We start from the raw sequence: 8,576 nt of genomic DNA on the forward strand, positions 1-8,576 counted from the left end.
AGTATCCATCTGTGAACCATAAATCTCTTTATGGCTACTTCCTCTGCTACAGAAATCCCCAGTTAAGCCTTTGGCAATTGGGGAGGTGGGGGAATGGAAGCTTCAACCTTTCCATTTGCTTCCTGCTTCCCCCAGACTGTGCAGGTCTTGCAGTACAGCCGTAGATCTCTCCCTTATATTCTGGCCCTAGTTACTACTAACCCACGAGGTGAACCATCCTCTCCGCATCACTACCACGTCTGCTGTTAACCCAGACTCCTTGCTATTTCCCAGATACATCATAATCATTCGAATCTTTGTGCTTAGCACATGGAACATACTCACTTTTTCTACTTTTCTAAAACTTAACAAAACCCAGAACTCTAGTTTTGTCATTGTTAGGACACCTTGCTTCTACTTATGAATGTGGCTAACTTCCCTTCATAAGCAATTGCTTTATATTACAGATACTAAATTTCCCTAAAATTTGCCTTATATCATTTTTGTCAATATTTTGTGTTTTAATATAATTATGTAAGTCTTACCCCTCCAAAATATGATAAATTCTTGATATTATGGACTTTAATTCTTTTCTATTTTCAATATATTTATCATGGGGCTAGTTGATAATAAAAATTTTATTAAGCCCTTAATAAAAACTTCCCAAATTAAATTACATACCGAAGTATTACTTGTTATGATTCTTATGTCTTAAAAAAATGAGAAACTTGAGATTAAGGGCAGCAAAATATACTTGAATACAAGTTGGAATTCAATAACTGTTGAGTATTGAATAAATAAATTCTAGAAGCAAAATTATTAAAATAATATTGATAACTTTTCTTTTTGTTTTAGTTTAGGGATTACCATTCAACACACTTACAGACTTAATTCATCAACTTTTTTTTTTTTTTTTTGCCCCCTCATGCCAGGACAATTTACTGCTTGATTGGCTACAGTCCTACTCTGGGATTAATTTTATTTGTCTTATTATCAGTAATCTTTTTTCCATTCACCTGCAACCATTTTTTGTTTCTTTTAAAAACAAAGTATTTAGTTATCTAAGGAACTTAATTTAGTATTCTTAATAAAGAATCCCAGGAGAAAAAATGTAAGGTCTACAATTTCAGTGTAAGGTAATCATTTAATCATTGAATACTTGTTGAAAAGTCTTCTGTGGGGTTGCGGGGAGGGTAAGCCCCTGGGAAACAAGGTTCAAAAGAGGTGCATTCATGACTTTCATGGTTAGGAACTTTGTTGGAGTTGGTCATTGAGAGAATGTGATCGTCTGTTTACCCTGAAACTAGACCTAGGTAATCAGAGGCTCCTCATCCCCTCCCCTGTTTGGGGAATTAACATCCTGCCCACCGTTCACACAGGGAATAAAAAAAATCCTCCTTGCCTTTAATCTTGCAATGCTAAGACAAGGCCTGAAAGTTAACTTACCTTACCCAATTTGAGTTTCTGAGATGCAGCTGATAAAGGCATGGAGGAGTGCATGACTAGTAAAATGTCCCTATTCTTTCACAAAATGTGTGTGTGGGAAGGAGGTGGGGGGATGAAGATTCATTCTATAATTTGATTATCTTCCTAAAAGATTTTTAATATCTGTGTATTTAAGGTAGTTCTTATGTAAGTAGACAAAAGATCAAAATCCATATAAATATGCAGAGGTAATCATATCAGAAATTCTAAAGCAAATGATTGTTATCACTAAAAATTAAATTTAGCTCTGAGGTCCCTGAGGTCCCAGAGAAGGCAAGAAGACAAAAATGCCAGATCAACAAATAAACATTTTTGACATTGTTCTTCTTGGAAATTAGTGATTGTAACCAGGTTATTTATTAAGTTATTAAATTTGTACCTTAAATTTGTGGGTGATTATGTAAAGAAAAGAAAACACTACAATAAAAATATGTGCCAAACCAATTAAATATATGGACATGTTTTAGAGCATTTCCTAAATCAACTTTCAACCAAATTATTCTACGTAAGATACTAAAGTAGTATAATCCTATTTAGATATTACTTACATATAATATTTTTCCCTTGAAAAGCCTATAGTAATTTCCTATTATTTATTTAATCTTCTTAAGTTAGAGCTTAAAAATTTCTCCCACACTGGATCCCCAAGTTTGGCCATGTACATCTTTATTATTCTTCAGCTTGATCTTTGTACTTTAGTGGATATGTCTTATTTAGCTATTATTATTATTATTATTATTATTACTATTACTAATACTATTAAATAGCTCTCACTATTCAATAGCATCACTATTAAGTAATAGCTAGTGTTCAATTACTTTTTCTTTATTCTCTAAACATAGTTTTATATTTTTTCTGTGTTTAATTTTGAAAAGCCACATCTCTCTTATAAATCTACTACACTTCTTTCAAGACTGGGTTCAAAGTTGCCTCTTTATGCAAGCTTCCCTCATTTGCCACAAACCCTTTAACTTCACAGTGTTTAGCCTTTATATATGTATTCTTATTATAAATAGTTACGCATATTTGAAAAACACATACTTTCGTTTGTTTGCACACTGGTCTTTGAACAAGGAAGTCAAGGAGAGACTGAAGAAAGAGGCAGATCATTCCAGATTGACAGGTGGCAGGTTTAATAAGCAAGGAAACTTACATATGAGGCTTGTCCGATGCAGCCACAAGATAAGCCACACCTGCTTGCCAGAATCTTAAAAGTTTATATAGGGGTGCCTGGGTGGTACAGTTGGTTAGGCTTCTGACTCTTGATTTCAGCTCAGGTCTTTATTTCACAATCATAGGTTCAAGCCTTGTGTTGGGTTCCATGTTGACAGCACAGAGACTGCTTGGGATTCTCTCTCCCTCTCTCTCTGCCCCTCCCCTGTGCTCTCCCTCTCTCTCTCTCTCTCTCAAAAGAAATAAATAAACTTAAAAAATTTTTTAAGTTTCTATAGGAGTCTTACATGGGTTCATCCACATGGTCTCAATGGCACATTCCTCTCTCAAGGCTGCAACCTCCATCTACGGCTGTACTGCAAGACCTGCACAGTCTGGGGGAAGCAGGAAGCAAATGGAAAGGTTGAAGCTTCCATTCCTCCACCTCCCCAATTGCCAAAGGCTTAACTGGGGATTTCTGTAGCAGAGGGAGGAGCCATAAAGAGATTTATGGTTCACAGATGGGTACTTTTGTTATTCCAGGGAAATCTAAAGGGAGAGGGTGGGTTCAAGGATAGGTAATCATCAAGACAGAATGGTACTGACACAAAAACAGACACATAGATCAATGGCACAGAATAGAGAAGCCACAAATGGACCCACAAACATATGGCCAACCAATCTTTGACAAAGCAGGAAAGAATATACAGTGGAAAAAAGACAGTCTCTTTAGCAAATGGTGCTGGGAAAACTGGACACTGACATGCAGAAGAATGAACCTGGACCACTTTCTTACACCATACAGAAATATAAACTCAAAATGGATGAAAGACCTATACTTAAGACAGGAAGCCACCAAAATCCTAAAGGAGAAAGCAGACAACAACCTCTGACCTCATCTGCAGCAACTTCTTGCTTGACATGTCTCCAGAGGCAAGGGAAACAAAAGCGAAAATGAACTATTGGGACCTCATTAAGATAAAAATCTTCTGCACAGTGAAGGAAACTGTCAGAAAAACTAAAAGGCAACTGATGGGATGGGAGAAGATATTTGCAAATGACATATCAGATAAAGAGTTAGTATTCAAAATCTACAAAGAACTTTTCAAACTCAACACAACCCCAAGTGAATAATCCAGGGAAGAAATGGGCAAAAGACATGAATAGACACTTTTCCAGAGAAAGCATCCAGATGGCTAACAGACATATGAAAAAGTGCTCAACATCACTCAGCATCAGGCAAATACAAATCAAAACCACAATGAGATAGATACCACCTCACACCTGTCAGAATGACTAACATTATTATGTTAGTCATATTATTTAGGCATAACAACATAACATATTATTATGCCTAACAACTCAGGCAACAACAGATGTTGGCGAGGATGTGGAGAGAAGATCTCTTTTGCCCTCCTGGTGGGAATGCAAACTGGTGCAGCCACTCAAAGGGTCACATGCACCCCAAAGTTTATAGCAGCACTATTGACAATAGCCAGAGTATGGAAAGAGCCCAAATGTCCATCGACTGATGAACGGATAAAGAAGTGGTACACACACACACACACACACACACACACACACACACACACACACACTGGAATATTACTTGATGATTAAAAAGAATTAAATCTTGCCATTTGCAACAATGTAGATGGAAATAGAGTGTATTATGCTAAGTGAAATCAGTTAGAGAAAGACAAGTATCATGATTTCACTCATCTGTGGAGTTTAAGGTACAAAACAGATGAACATAAGGGAAGGAAAGCAAAAATAAGATAAAACTGGGTGGCTCAGTCAGGTGAGCATCCGACTTTGGCTCAGGTCATGATCTCACAGCTCGTGGGTTCGAGTCCCGCGTTGGGCTCTGTGCTGACAGCTTGGAAGCTGGAGCCTGCTTTGGATTCTGTGTCTCCCTCTCTCTCTGCCCCTAACCCACTCACATCCTGTCTCTGTCTCTCTGAAAAATAAATAAACATTAAAAAAAATTTAAAGAAAAACAGAGTGGGAGACAAACCATAAGAGACTCTTAAATACAAAGAACAAACTGAGAGTTGCTGGTGGGGTGTGGGGTGTGGAGGATTGCTAAAAGGGTGAGGGGCATTAGGGAGGACACTTGCTTTGATGAGCACTGGGTGTTGTATGTAAGTGATGAATCACTAAATTCTACTCCTGAAATTATTATTACACTATATGTTAACTAACTTGGATTTAAATTAAAAATAAATTTAAGAGTTCTGATTATTAATTAGAATAGGTTCACCTGCAGAGTGGAAAGCATAGAGTCATATGAACATGAATTTAAAGCACTCTAGCATTTTCCTTTCTCACTTACACTGACTGTGAAATTTTTTCCATGTAAATAGGACAGTTTCCTAACTCTGCATTAGTTTGTTTATATGGGACTTCAGCACGGTATTCAAAGATAGCTGCATATTTCTATCTTAAATCTCCTTTATTCCTGGGGTGCCTGGCTGGCTCAGTTAAGTGTCTGACTTTTGATTTTGGCTCAGGTCATGATCTCGTGGTAATGGGATTGAGCCCCATGTCTGGCTCTGCACAGACAGCACAGAGCCTGCTTGGGCTTCTCTCTTTCCCTCTTTCTCTGCCCTCACCTGCTTGCTCACTCTCTCTGTCTCTCTAAATATAAATAAACACTTTAAAAATCTCCTTTATTCCTAACTAGGCAAACCACTGTTACATTTTTAAAAATAATTTTATTCTATTTGTCTCATTCTGCTTTGGTCTATCTTAATACTTCCTAGTATATCTAAATCTACTTAATGTGCAGGGCCCTGAGTTGAACTAAATATTCCAGGTGAAATTAGAATCACACGGAAAAGAGTAGAACTCTTAACTGAATCTTTCTAGATATTTGACTTCTTTTAATGCATCTTATTAATCACCTTATCAATATTTGTAGCTCTCCTTTATTCTTTACTCATACTGCACTTAGTATGGACAAAAACCTGAATTTCCTTTTTTTCCTACATGTTCTATTGCTAAGCCACACTAACATAATTCTACGCTGGCAGAGTTCCATTTTAAGATCCATTTTATTCTTGTAATCCTCATTTTATTGGATTTCTTTCATCAGTACAGTCTGTAAAACTTTTCTTTCATTCAATCTATTGTAAACCATCTCAGCATTATTTCGTCTTTAAATTTGTTGTATATATATTCAGCCTCCTTAGTGATAACCCAGATAATTTTATTATGGCAGTGCTTAGTCCAAAGCCATATGACAAGCCATAGGACACTCTTTCAACTGACAAACAATTACTATTTCACCCAAATACTTATCTGTTGAATTTTCTCTTCAAATAGTTCATATCACACCATCATGGGTGAAAAGATATATGTTCTATCAAATGTGCAGCCGAGCTCCAAATATACTTTCCCTACCATATTTTTCCAGGTCTAAAAATTTGTTTGCTTAAAAAAAAAGTAGACATAAATGTAACCTCTGTTGCATCCTGTTAATTACTGATTACTCACCTTGCTGTTCACAAACTATCCTTCTATTAGTGTTAGATAATCTTGCTTAGTTAGCATCAAAGTCAAGGTCACTAGGCTATAGTTTGTAAAACGTTTCCACTTCTGTTTTTGAAGTACAAAAGTTGTTCTATCACCATTTTTTTCAGCCTGTCTCAGTATCCCTAATTATCCACTATCAGTGATTTTTTATTTGAATTTAGTGGTATCCTACGAATTTAGTCTGGACCTAGAAGACAAGCCCATTTCAGGCAGTGCACTCTTCCTAGGATCCATTCTCTGCTCTTGGGCTTCTGTTCTCTAGTACCAATGTCGTTCTGAGCTTTATATCCTGAAAGCCTTTTTTTAACTGAAAAAATAGCAGCTATATACATAGCAAGGAATCTTGCTTTCTCTGGGTCATTTAGTGTAAAGCAGTGACTAAAAGTACACGCTTTGAAATCACAATGCTAGGTTTTCATCCAACTTCACCATTTACCATCGTTTTCCAGCTCTGTAATCTCAGCAAATTTACTTCAGTTTTCTCATCTGCAAAATACAGATAGTTATAGAGATTGCTCATGGTTATTGTAAGTATTCAACATAGTCATGGATATCAAATTCATAACACAGTGGTTGTCACTTAGTGCTGCTGTTTCTCATCAATATTAAATCAAAGATCTTATTTATTTTATCTCATTCTTGATTATCTTCTTGTTTTTGTCACACAATTAAATATTAATCTTTCTAATATGTTTGAGAACATTTTAATCCAAGAGAAATGACAGATTTTGTGCACTACTGTATTTTGATGATGGACAAATATTAGGATCACAAGAAGAACCCAGTTAGGGGTATTTGGTAGCAGTTCCAAAGAATAGGGGGAAAAAGCTGAATTGACATACTATGGAAACAAAGATTAACATTGCCAATTTCTTAATTCTGGTCACCTTTGCTTGCTTCTTCATTTGTGGAAGAAGAAGATACTTTCTGCAGTGATGATTTCAGTAGTAGACAGACTGAATGGGTATGAAATTCATGAAGGAAACATGTCAGACACTAATATATTCACCTTCAAAACTTGTCAAAGGGCTTTGCTTATAATCAGAATAACAAACTGAATATTTCCAACTAGAGAGTAATAAGTCAAAATGTTCCTAATTATGGTCTAACCAATGTCCCTGCTCTTCCTGTTCCAAATGAGCATGTAAGTAGAATTTTCTGAAACATTTTGACTTTTTGAATAAAGTACAGAAGGGTTGCAAAAGTGGGAGAGAGGAACAATAGGACAAGATGAAGAAATGGAAGATCTCTTTATTGTGAAGCAATCAGAGAACACTGAAGACTAGAAAACTTATGGAGGTTCAGGACATGAATTATAAGTAAACAGGACTAGGAGGCTTTATCAGGGTAAAAGAGCTCTTTGTGAATGCTACAAGAGAAGTTTAAGCTCCTAATGAATTTTTTTCATTGGAAAATTGAAACACCCTCATCTCCCTATAACATTTCCTGAATGTCTGTGCCATGAAGGACCATATTAAAATGAAGTCCTTTTTGTGTTGCTCTAACTAAGCTTTATTATGGATGAAGTTTTCTCAAAGTTGAATCCTAAAAGATCATTCAGTTGATCAATCGATCAATCATCTATCTGTCTCTCCCTCTATTTCAATCTCTCCTTAACACATAAATAAAAAAAACCCATTTACTTAAATCCCTACATGATTTTTGTCAGTGTAATTTTTTTTTTGGTAGAGAATCTGAAGACTAAGAATAAAGAAAATGATGAAAAATCACTGGTCCGATAAACAGGCGAGGATTCCAATAATTTTTATTTAAGAAAGAGTAGGTATGGCTTTTCCATTGGTATCTTTTGGATGATGAACCTTTAATGGGAGGATAAATAATCTACATGAATCAAGAAAGTGGCTCTTGCGTGTTACTATTGTTCTTTTTTCTTTGGCTTTTGTGTGATGAGCCATTTATAATTTTTTAAAAAGCTACCTGGGAGGACAAATGTAATAATGTCTTGATCCCCTAGGCAGAAAAGCACCATATAATTATAATTACATCTTTAAAATATTATTACCACAGTTCTGTCCTAAAATTTTTGTTATTTACAGGGAAAGATTTTTGTAGGTGAATCCCCCTGGCTATACTGACTGCTTCTTCCCCTTCTGTCTAGAAATGTTTTAAATGAGCTGAATATGGTCTCTCAGTGAAGCAGAGTGTGTCCTTTTGGAAAGCAGCTGGATTGGGCACTTGACCTTTCTGAGTTGGGTATGCACGAATTGCCAATAAAGATCTGAAAGGAAAGGATAGTGAGCTGACTAGAAATTCTCTCTTAAAGCCTTAAATACCTTTGTTCACTGAATTTGTTCAAATTAACTTGGTTAAGTTCTAGGATTGAAAATGATGGTAATTTCTTGTTGAACTAGATATATTTAAAAGTAGGATCCTGATGACAATTGTGAGTTTTTAGGAGATAA

Source organism: Panthera leo, chromosome C1, assembly GCF_018350215.1.
Source record: "Panthera leo isolate Ple1 chromosome C1, P.leo_Ple1_pat1.1, whole genome shotgun sequence".
Taxonomy (NCBI): Eukaryota; Metazoa; Chordata; class Mammalia; order Carnivora; family Felidae; genus Panthera; species Panthera leo.